The sequence below is a fragment of the Haliotis rubra genome, unplaced genomic scaffold (assembly GCF_003918875.1).
Source record: "Haliotis rubra isolate DU_JTF1 unplaced genomic scaffold, ASM391887v1 Scf1079, whole genome shotgun sequence".
Classification (NCBI taxonomy): domain Eukaryota; kingdom Metazoa; phylum Mollusca; class Gastropoda; order Lepetellida; family Haliotidae; genus Haliotis; species Haliotis rubra.
In genome coordinates, this window is record NW_025764980.1 from 39,066 (window position 1) to 50,458 (window position 11,393).

The window sequence follows — 11,393 nt, forward strand, 5'->3', positions numbered from 1 at the left end:
AAATCTCGTTGATTAATTAAGGAAGACAGCTGTATGTGTGATGATATTTATAAAGTGAAAATATGCCATTCCGATGAAAATTAATATTACAGTAACGGTGAAAAATGCAAAGAGTGCTTTCAAGATGCATTTTCTTACCTTAAAACATTATAATCGAGTTTAGATCGCATGGTCTGCCCCGATTGAATTTATGGTGTGAATTCCCGAACTCCTAGCGATATACATGCAGGATTCATTAACCGGGTTTGACTAAGTTATTCTATATATTACTCCCCGTGGCATTTTAGTGGTTCATATCAGAGCGAATATTAATATGAAATATCAGCCCTACTGAGAAACTCCATTGAAAGCGCCCCATTGTTCAGATGAGGTATACAGTAATGTAATAGTTTGTGACGTCATGAACAAATCTCAATGAAGTGCTGACGTCATATGGCATAATTGGACGAATCAGCATTTAGAATCGCCACGTTATTAAAGTGATCGCCTCTCTCAAATTCATGAACGGTACCTTAATGGAACTTTGGTGGACTGGTATGTTTTCACTTCATAAGTATCAGCACACATGCAGCTATGTTCGTTAATCATCTCGATGTTTCCTGGCTGATGTTGCATGGTGTGACGCGAGACTAACGCTTAGTCTGTGAATATACATAATTTTGATGCTAACAAATAAACCCATTTTAATTGAAAAGGAGCCCCAGTGAGATGTGGAATTCCTGAACCTGAGGAAATGTGGACTTGCTTCATCTTGGGCTTTAGCACTGCAGGGAGGGCTAGGCAGTAGGGAAAATAATGTGGTTCAGGGACTGTGAGACAGACTACATTGCAGGGAGGGCTAGGCAGTAGGGAAAATAATGTAGTTCAGGGATTGTGAGACAGATAAAGTGTGACACCACCATACGTGATATTACGAGACGAGCCGAAGGTCTTGTGCAGTTTACAGAAAGGGACGAGTGGGGACGAATGCTAAACGACTTGCACGTGAACTTTAACCTTTGACCCAGATACGCGGAGCCGTGAAAGTCATTGCTCAATCCTGCAGTTTCACTCCTCAAAGATGACAACACGCTTTTCAAGGTAACTATCTTGTATGCAGCAACAAACTATTTGCATGTCGATGTATATACATCAGATTTCACCTATATCATATTATGACTAGCACGATCAACAACGTTGAATGTTGTTGGGGGTGAGCCGGACATTGCCTTACCGTAATATTTCCATTGAAGGTGCGGATTTGTTTTGTGTTGATATTTTTTCTTGTGTCGTGCCGCGGTAGACAAATAATCAAGTCCGGACCACACAATCTAGTGACAGAAATAAACACCCCTTGGAAGCGGGTACGCAGGCGGATTATTAAAAGAAACGACCCGCCTAATAATGCGAAATATGGATATATTTTGTAAAAGGTAGACACCTATTTCCTCACAGGGTTGTGCTCTCAGATTTCCAACGTAATATTTAATGATTACTCGCGTAAAATATATTTTTTCAACTTTTAAAAAAAAATTTGCAAATTGAAGCGAGGGAAGCTTCTCTCTTGAGCAGCTTAATTTGCGCTAGTTTGCCCGTACCTCAATAAACAGGTCCGAGGACTTGGTTGATGCCATTTGATGGATGTTCTTGATATCAATCACTGGATTGCCTGGCCAAGATTATTTACAGGCCGCCGTCACACAGCAGATAAATGTTGCTGAGGGCGGCGTTAAACACAAAACACAAAATCTAAAAAGTCACAAGTCTTTAAAAGTAAAACCCACATAGTGGTTAACTCCAGGGACTGTATTTTTATTGCGGGCGTGGTCACGCTTAGAAACGTAGTTCATGTCTTTCTAACGCTGAGCCACAATAACGTAGTTCATCAACAGCAGCAGCAGCATAGTCGTCGTCATCCTCATCATCATCATTATGATCATCATCATTATCATCTGACAGATGTTTTGAAAGAAGAATTGCAACTGATAGCTGAATTATAAATGACTTTCCTGCCTAGCCAAATGCCCAGGGTACTTAAATATGCTGAAATGTTGCCTAAGGATTTGTGATAACCTTTTCATTTTACAGGATATGAACTTCTTTTCCATATTATTTTATATACAGATTAAATGCTTTCTTTATTGACAAAATTGAACCGGACCTTTCTCAAGGGAAGCGAATACTTGTAATATTCTTTCAAAAGACCACAATATAGGCTCAATGGGGCAGCCCAGTGGTAAAGCGTGGCTCATCACTCATGAGAATCCCCAATACGGGTACAATGTTGAAGCCCATTTCTGGTGTATCATGTCGGCGTAAAACCTTGTCAGAGTATCAATATATGTGGAATATCATGTCGTCTTGTTTAATACAGTCGCCCAAATCCACTTTTTACAGAACTTTAAAATCTTTTTCCATACAGAGCAATACCTCGACGATATTAATCTTAGAAAATTCCACGTTTTATTATCCAGCTTTAGATGCTCTTCACATGATCTTATGATCGAGAAGGGCAGATATTATAATATACCAAGAGAATACAGATTGTGCAAAGTTTGATGAATTCCACTTTTGCTGTTATGTCCTTGAAGACTGATTTAAGGAGTTCCAATATTTACGGCACATTACTATTCATGTCCTTCCATGTTTATACTGATTTTATAATGGACAAAATATACACCTTATATGTATACTTGTATGTATATCCACCATGCTTTTGAACATAGAAAATAACGTTTGCAAACATTGTGATTGTATGCCATTATTGTTCACATACTCCCTACTATAGGCCTGTGGCCTCTTCAGTAATGGAATAAAGAGAGTTGAGTGTAATTGCCTCATTTCAGAGAAAGGACCCATATCCATGTTGCAATGGTGTGTGTGTGTGTGTGTGTATGTGTTTGTGTGTGTGTGTGTGATAAGCGATGACTTTGTTCTGATGGGTTATAGGGTAATTTTGGGCACGGTCCAGGGGAGATTGGTCTTTACCAATTATGATAATGTATCGACGAGAGTTACATCCCTTGAGATGATCGATCCGTTTCGGGGATTTGACAAACATTATTTGTTTCGTGGTATGAAATGTGTACATTTATTATTCAATTCAAATTCTTTATTACAGAAGTGTAGGCCATCGGCCCATAACTTCATAGGTTACATTTATTGGCAAAACATTTTTATGATTCCTGTATTCAATGTAATGTATCATTCATAGGAATTTTTTTCTGGAAGTTATTTTGGCCTAGGCCCATAATGATTGTTGCATGAATGATACCACTTAATAATAATGTTTAGCTGTTTTATCCAGTCACATTTGTTTATCTGATCGAATAACCAAAGTTAATATTGTCGTACAGGGTGTGAGTTAAATATCCTCTATATTTCAGAATCATTAAACAGCTTGGATATGAGAGAATACTACGCGCGCCCAACTCAGGACGAGTTATCGTTCCTGGCTTGCCTTACTCAGCTTTTGACGCGCAATGTGAGTCAGTATGTCTGTCGTATGGACTGGAACGAATATATGAGTGTGAGCAATAGAAGGAAGAATGTGCTTAAAGTAGGATGCACTCTATATAGTACTTGTTAACATTTTACAAACGTAATGAAATGTGAAAAGTTAGCTTGCCTGCATTCAGAATTTCAAACTGACATGCCATGAGGTTACTCTTAAACCATACTCTTAAACCGTACTCAGTGACCCTGGTCAAATATCGAGTAACCACAGTGAGTGAGTGAGTGAGTTGAGTTTTACTCCGCACTCAGCAATATTCCAGCTATATGGTGGCAGTCTGTAAATAATCGAGTCTGGACCAGACAATCCATTGATCAACAGCATGAGCATCGATCTGCGTAATTGAGAAGAGTAACCTAAGACATATAAAATATTAATACATTGTGTTGATAATCTGAGCGTTCGTTCATTGGCTACTGAAGGACGATGGGGTAGCCTAGTGGTTAAAGCGAAGACCCAGGTTCGATTCCCCATATGGGCATAGTGCGTGCCGCTCATTTCTGGTGACCCCCGTCAGGATATTGCTGGAATATTGCTAAAAGCGGCGTAAAATTAAAACCCACTTCCTCATTAGGTAGTGAAGTGGATAGAGCGTTTGCCTGTTTAGGGTTAGGTTGATCGTTCGATCCCCGGCCGCATCATAACAAAATACGTCAAAAGATGGTACTTGTTCTTACCGTGTCTGGCGCTCGGCATCACGGAATAAAACAAGGTCTGGTTGGTTCTAGGTCTAGGTTCTAGGACCGCTTCATGGGGAGGTTTCGTTTATGTAATCGTTTAGTTATGAGGTGCAATCTGAACCTCCTGTGCATCAACTTCTGTAATTCCTAGTGCCTGTACCCATGTAGATCCGGGTTAGAATTGATCTTCAGTAACCCGTGCTTGTCGTAAGAGGCGACTAACGGGATCGGGTAGTCAGGCTCGCTGACTTGGTTGACACATGTCATCGGTTCCCAAATGCACAGGTCGATGCTCATGCTGTTGATCACTGGATTGTTTGGTCCAGACTCGATTATTTACAGACCGCAACCATATAGCTGGAATATTGCTGAGTGCGGCGTAAAACTCACTCACTCACCAAGTGCCTGTTACGTTGTTCCAGAAATACCCGTTAGCAATACTCCCTGGTGCACATTCAAGACGCTTTTTAATGATCCCCTTACCTGTCTGCATAAATCACGCGCGCACGCACACACGTACTTGCATGTCGCCATCATAAGTACAAACACATTGGATTAATCCCATTTTACCATCAACCATCTATCTGGATCGATAGGGTAGCATTAGAATAGCCCGCTTCTTATCACGACCAAAACCTGAGTTCGATTCCCCTTCACGTGAGCATACGCGCGCGCAGCCAGTTTCTGGCATTGAATGTTTGAAGCCAGCATAAACCAGCATGTTCAACTCACACAACCTCTCTGTTTAGCCTACCCGAAGCCTTGCTGATGAGCGTGGTTAATCTAATGGACTCACGCAGATCTGTCTCTTTACGGCTGAAGTTGATGGCGGAGACTCACCTACTGGCTTACAAGATCCTGCAGGCCATCAGTCATTTTTCACTGCGGCGTAAGTACCCTTTCAACGATAAATTGTAATGATAAGTCTGTCGTCAGTTCTCTGTAACCACCCACATCAGCAACGCTCTAGCAGCAGCATACGTCATGGAAACGGAGCTGAAGGCGGGTGAAAATCTGGGTTGACACTGTTAAGAAATCAAATAACCCTAGTGGATACCCACTTCTCGAAAGCCGATTAAGATTCTCCCCCAACAGATGGATAGGATGCTACGCACCGTATGAAGGAGAGACCACAATGAGGTTCCATCGTTTTGAGAAACCATCTGACCAACCGTGTAAGTTGCTGTCAGAAGTACCAAACAGCGATACGTGGACGCAACTTCCATCTTTAATTTTTCAAATTATTTCAGAAATATTGTGATGTGCATTTGGTTAAAGTGGGAGAAACGCCAGACCAACTTGGGCTCCCATTTAACTGACATTGACCGTTATTCCAAATCTGCTTTCTGGTACCGGAAAGAACGTAACGATGGCGGATGACCTTGAACTGGATATATGTAGAACACGAAAAGCACCGGACAGTTTGTGGTATAGACGCCGTTATAATGGGGATATATACCACAGTGTATCGCTGGAGCTATACAAGGCAAAGCATAGCTCTCTGAAGCCTTGCAGTATATAGTTTGATTTATCAGAATCAACTGTTAATAACATTACATGTGTTGTGAATAAGTTTGTATTTCACGTAAAATATACTATGCAATCGAGAAACGGGATCTGAATCTGGCCAGTTGGCTAATGTTTGGGTAACAGAACAGTCCTAGGTACAACATATAGCATTAGCCAGATGCAAACACGAACTTTCACTTTGATCCATTAAGGTTAGAATTGATTCTTTCAGTAACTTATGTTGTCGTAAGAGTGACATACCGGATCGGGTCATCATCAATCATCGCACATAATCGTATGGCAACTGCACAGTGAACGATGCATTCATCTGTTTATCACCGGATTGATCAGTCCAGATTTTGATATTTGCCAACCGCCGCCATAGCTGAATAATATTGTGAAATGCGGCGTTAAACAACAAACAAACACATCTCGACCAGACAGACAACAGATCGGGCGTTTAATATTGCCACGACATCGCGTTGTTGCCGTGTTACGCCTGGCTGATTGTTGGGACTGTCGTCGCCCCAGCAGCAGCATCTTCAAGTATAATCGTGCCGATATAGAACGTACAGCCAATATTCTTAGCAATATATATACATGCTTGCAGTATACAATTTCATATATCAATGAATAACATACCCAAGGTTATCAGCCATTAAGGCGCGTACAGGATGCGTGATACAGCATTTTGATCGATTAAAGTAACAATGTCAAGATACATAAAGAATATGAATATGTATTTAGTATCTGTAAGACTCGCCACAAGTTTGGTAATGTTTCTTTTCATGGAGGTACACCCCGCGAGCAGAGATTCATATATACTTCCTGATTTTGTATTTTCAATAAACCAAATGAAGCGTCATAAAATCAACGTCCTTTGTCCCAGCCACCGAATATAAAAAGTTATAATAATGTTTTTTTCTTTCGTAGAAGGCGTCACGCTGGAACCGCCGAAACCCTATTTCCTTCACACGTATGGGTGTGTAACGTTTTGCAGAAGCCACAAATCGGATCAAAGAGAGACCCTGAAGATAATAGGGTTAGCTATCTCTTCACCTTCACCCATGCGTTGTCGTCAGAGGCGACTAACACTATCGGGTGGTCAGGCTCGCTGAGTAGGTTTTTCGCCGGCTATTACGTCATCGTATCCCAGTTGGCGATCGATGATCAGCGCCGTTGATCACTGGATTGTCTGGTCCACGATCATTTTTTACAGACTGCCGCCATATATTGGACTATTGCTGAGTGCTATGTAAAACAAAACCATTCACTCACTCACTCACACAATGGATCTGAACCCGCACCGCCGGAACGTCACGATCTGAGAGGTGGGTCATTTTAATCAAGCGCGACACTGTTATAAAAAAAAAGAATTAATACAAGAAATCGATGTGGACCGACTGAGTGTGTTGATGTCTCCTGTTAATTTAATTTGAAAATATCCAAGCGATTTTACGAAGAAATTCTCCTCCTCTTATTTCACATTGACACGCAACATGTGCTGTCAGAGTCCATAGCTGTTTAACCGCCATAAACATACACACACAATGCATGAGCCTTGAGTCCAGAATCTTCTGTCCCATCGGTATTGCATCACACAAAAGCGGGTATAACAAAAGCGGGTATATACACGACAAAAAGTTTAGTTTCTGTTGCTGACTTAGATTCTTTGTTCAGACTGTTCATTATAGAAACAAACAAATTGACAACAATAGATCCCATAACCACATACACATAGTAAAACAACGTAACATTATACTTCCCCTTGCATACCGTGATTTACCAATTTACCCGTCGTGTTTACTTCTGCTTGGTTCGCCTTCTTCAGTCGCCTGTCACGATAAACAGGAGATTTCTCTAAAGCGCCTCTTCAGAACATTGAACCATAACCGGTTATTCATATCCTCCGGTACAGGTGATGTATTGATGAGGTTACCATGGCTAATACGATGCTGCGGCACGATACGACAGCACTGTGTCCTTTCCTTCAAGGCAAGGGGCCCGACGCGATATGATACAAAACGCTGGTCATGTTAAGAACCTAAGGGAGAGACCTCATCTGGGGGTACCTGCAGGTAATGAGAATACCTCCTCTTTAATTATACAGTAAAAGTAACATATTCGCATTACCGCTTTTCGACCAGGTAAGTTGCACTGTTTCGTCTATGCCTGTATGTCTAAAAGATAAATAAATAATCTCCCTTCTGAGAGAAGTTTTGATATATGCGGGTAGATATTGCGGAGGAAGGAGAGAAGTTCGATCGCACACAGAGCCGCATTAACATTTCGAGTATGTCCACAAGGCGAGGTCACCAAAATGTAAACAAATATTGGCTTAAATACATATGACGACTAGATAGGGGCGTCTCATCTCATGCGTTGTTGTTTACCTATAAATCGTAAAACTTATGTCGCGGTCAATTGTACAACGCTAAAACCGTGTCCCTACAAGCTGACACGCCATGGGGACGCTCAGAGACGCTTGGGAGACCCTCTTACGCTGGTAAATGAGAGAAGAGAGCATCATGGAGGTTGCTGAGGTAAAACGGATGAAGATAAGACAGATTTGTAATACAGAATTATCATCATCGAGGTTTGACGGGTTCAACTCCACGAGTCGGCATCATCTCGAGCCAGCGACATGAAGGAGGATCCGCGTGGAAAACGGTTCAATACCGAAATACAGGTAGGTTATTGGTTATTGATTAGCACCGATTTGTTATCGATTAGCGCGATATGTTACCATGATTGTGTGGATGTTAGCCCGTCACCGAAAGCCGACAGGGATTAACCAGAGTGTTTGATCATCTTTCAATATAGCATAGAAGGTAGGGCAGCAGCAGCTAACACTGCCGCTGCTACATCACGTACTACCACTACCACTACCACTACTACTACTACGGTACGCACTACTACTACTACTACTACGCACTTTACTAATACGAACACGACACGTACTACTAGACCGCCTCCGTGGTGGTGGAAAGCGTCCGCCCGGAGGAGCGGTACGGCAAGGATCCCCGACCACGTCATACCAAAAGACGTTAGTGGCGGTACTTGTTGGTCCTGGCCTGGCGCTTGCAGCATTAATGGGTACAACAAGGACTGGTTTCCACTCTCGAGCAGTATAATGCGTCTGAGTCGAGGGTATTCGTGCTCGAGGCCGCGGCATGGTATCTCGTGAGGGCGAAGCACCATAAAACCAGCTTCAGTCTGAAGCAGTAAGCACCTACACATACACAGGCACACAGTGAAGTCGCCGTCATATGAAATATTCTCAAGCACGACGTTGGAACCATCAATTTCACCACACAAATTCACTACTGACTATGACCTTGCTCCGAAGACCTCGTCATGAATAAGCCTGCCAGCATCTTAGTTGCTTCTGAATGCACGTACATGGTATAGCTAAGCCCATGCATATCACATGTATAGTATAATTTATCCTTCCAAAGAGGCTAGAATGAATCTAAATGTCGATGTTTATGAAAATGTTGAACAGAAATTATCATTTAAACTATTAATTATTACCTTAGAGACTTGTGCAAGTCTATTACTACCGCACAGCCAATAATACTACTAGTGTGGTCGCTGGAAAGATGGGGACAGGCACACAAATTTGTACGATAACAAGAAATACTTATTTATAAAAGATGGCTATCATGCGAACGAGGTGTTGATCGAGAGACGGTGTTATTCTAGCAATACAAGCCCTGTGCAAGCAGATGTAGCAGAGTGAGTTGTGTTTTACGTGCCGCTTTTGCAATATTCCAGCAATATCAAGTAACAAATCTGTTTGCAGGCAGAAGGCAGGGTAGTAGTAGAAACAGACCAGAAATTGCTGGGATGAAGTATAGAAGCAGCAAAGCAACAGCATTACATCAGCTAAAGCAGTAGTGTGGCTTCCAGCAATTGTATGTGTGTAGCGTTGTAGAAGGCATGCTCAGAAGCTTTGCAGGGGCATACTAGAAGCCTTTGTAGAGCGTTATACTAGAAGCCTTGTAGAAGGGCATACCGAAGCCCTTGCGGTATTGGGTGCATACCAGGAAGCCTTTACATGCATACTACTAGAAGCCTTGTAGAAGGGGCATACTAGAGTCTTTGTAGCAGGGGCATTTTCAGAAGCTTGTAGTAGGGCATACTAGAAGCATACGATGTAGAATGTTCCACAATAAACACACACACACACATTTATAACTGAACAAAACCATGGTATGATAGAACCATCCTCTGAAAACACGACAATCTAAATGAACCCAGTAACGCTGAGCTATGGTGGGATAATCAACGCTTAGTTTCTGAATACCACAAAACATTCACAATAATATAAGGTTAAGAAAATACAAACACATACTTAGTGAGTGAGTATATGATTTTACGCTTTAGCAATATTGCGCAACATCATATGGGGACGCTGCCAGAAATGGATTCACAAGTGTTGGTGTACCCATGTGGAGGAATCGAACTGGTCTTCGACGACGAGAGAGCGAATGCTTTAAATTCACGAGGCTACCCCACCGTCCCAGAGATTTTATATAGGTAGTAGTAGTAGTTGTAGTGGTAGTGCGGTAGTGCGGTAGGTAGTAGCAGTACAGTGGTAGTAGTGGCAGTAGTAGTAGCAGTAGCAGTAGTAGTAGTAGTAGTGAAAAGAACCCTGCGAGCTCAGAGACGCTGCCAAACCAAGGACATCTAGAATGCATCTTCTATATAGCTATTGTTTGCAGAAAGGCTTGTATGAAGGGAAAATAATGTAGCTCAGGGTATGTAAGATGACCACAAATCATTACACTTTCCAAGCTATATGTAAAATAGAACTAAACTCCAAAATGCATCACAACAAACCAAATTTAAACAGGACCGACCAGTGTGAAACGGTAGTAACGATCGTCTATCTTTACCCAAGACTGTCGCGTCAATATATTTCTAAAACGTGGTCCGTTAGAACAAATACTCCCCCATTCACGTGGACGTTATTCAATGAGTCAATACAAGGTATCAACTGACATCGACAAGCAGGCCATTTCTTCTATCACCTGCAACCACAATGCGATTATCGACAGCAAAAATTGAAAACTTAACACGATCATACATCCACACAGTGACACGGCGAACGGAAACATACGCAATCAATCATCAGGTCATCACGACGCTGCCCCGGGGAATATTAGCCCTGAGAGATTAGAGATGTTCATAATGACATTTACTTTTGCATGCATGAGTGGAGTACCAGTTGTTAATGATTGCATTTTCTCCTGACATTATACTGAGTGGTTATCTCTAGGCTGCCTTCAGCAGACTCCAACATATTACGCTGGTTAGGTGGGTATTGCAGAGAATTTTCATATTGTAATATAGTACGATGCCGCGCTATATATTGCGATATGTATTGCAATATATTGCAAGGATTATTTTTTAACAAAAACCATTTATAATCAAGTTATCGCTTTATCGGTACAAAACGAACACACAAAATCACTCATGCTTGATTAGGTCATTTGTAATAGGAAACTTTAATCATGACAAAATAAACAAAATAATGTAAGGCAACAAATGTCACCAGGAACAGGGCAATTAACAATAAAAACGGAAATATCCCAAGATTTTCGAGTGTTACTAAGTTTCGATGCATGTCAAAATATCGTTTTCGATCACAAACATAATGCGTATCGTTTTCATGTCTGAAACCGGTGTAAATACCGGTAAACCGG

At 41.6% G+C, this 11,393-nt stretch overlaps 1 long non-coding RNA gene across 1 annotated transcript; it reads left to right on the forward strand.

The window, feature by feature from the left end:
* The first annotated feature begins 881 nt into the window (after nt 1-881).
* Nucleotides 882-5,030, forward strand: LOC124280919. The gene is made up of 3 exons (XR_006899796.1): nt 882-1,080; nt 3,366-3,463; nt 4,923-5,030. It is a non-coding gene; the product is annotated as an uncharacterized LOC124280919 (long non-coding RNA).
* Nucleotides 5,031-11,393: the final 6,363 nt, after the last annotated feature.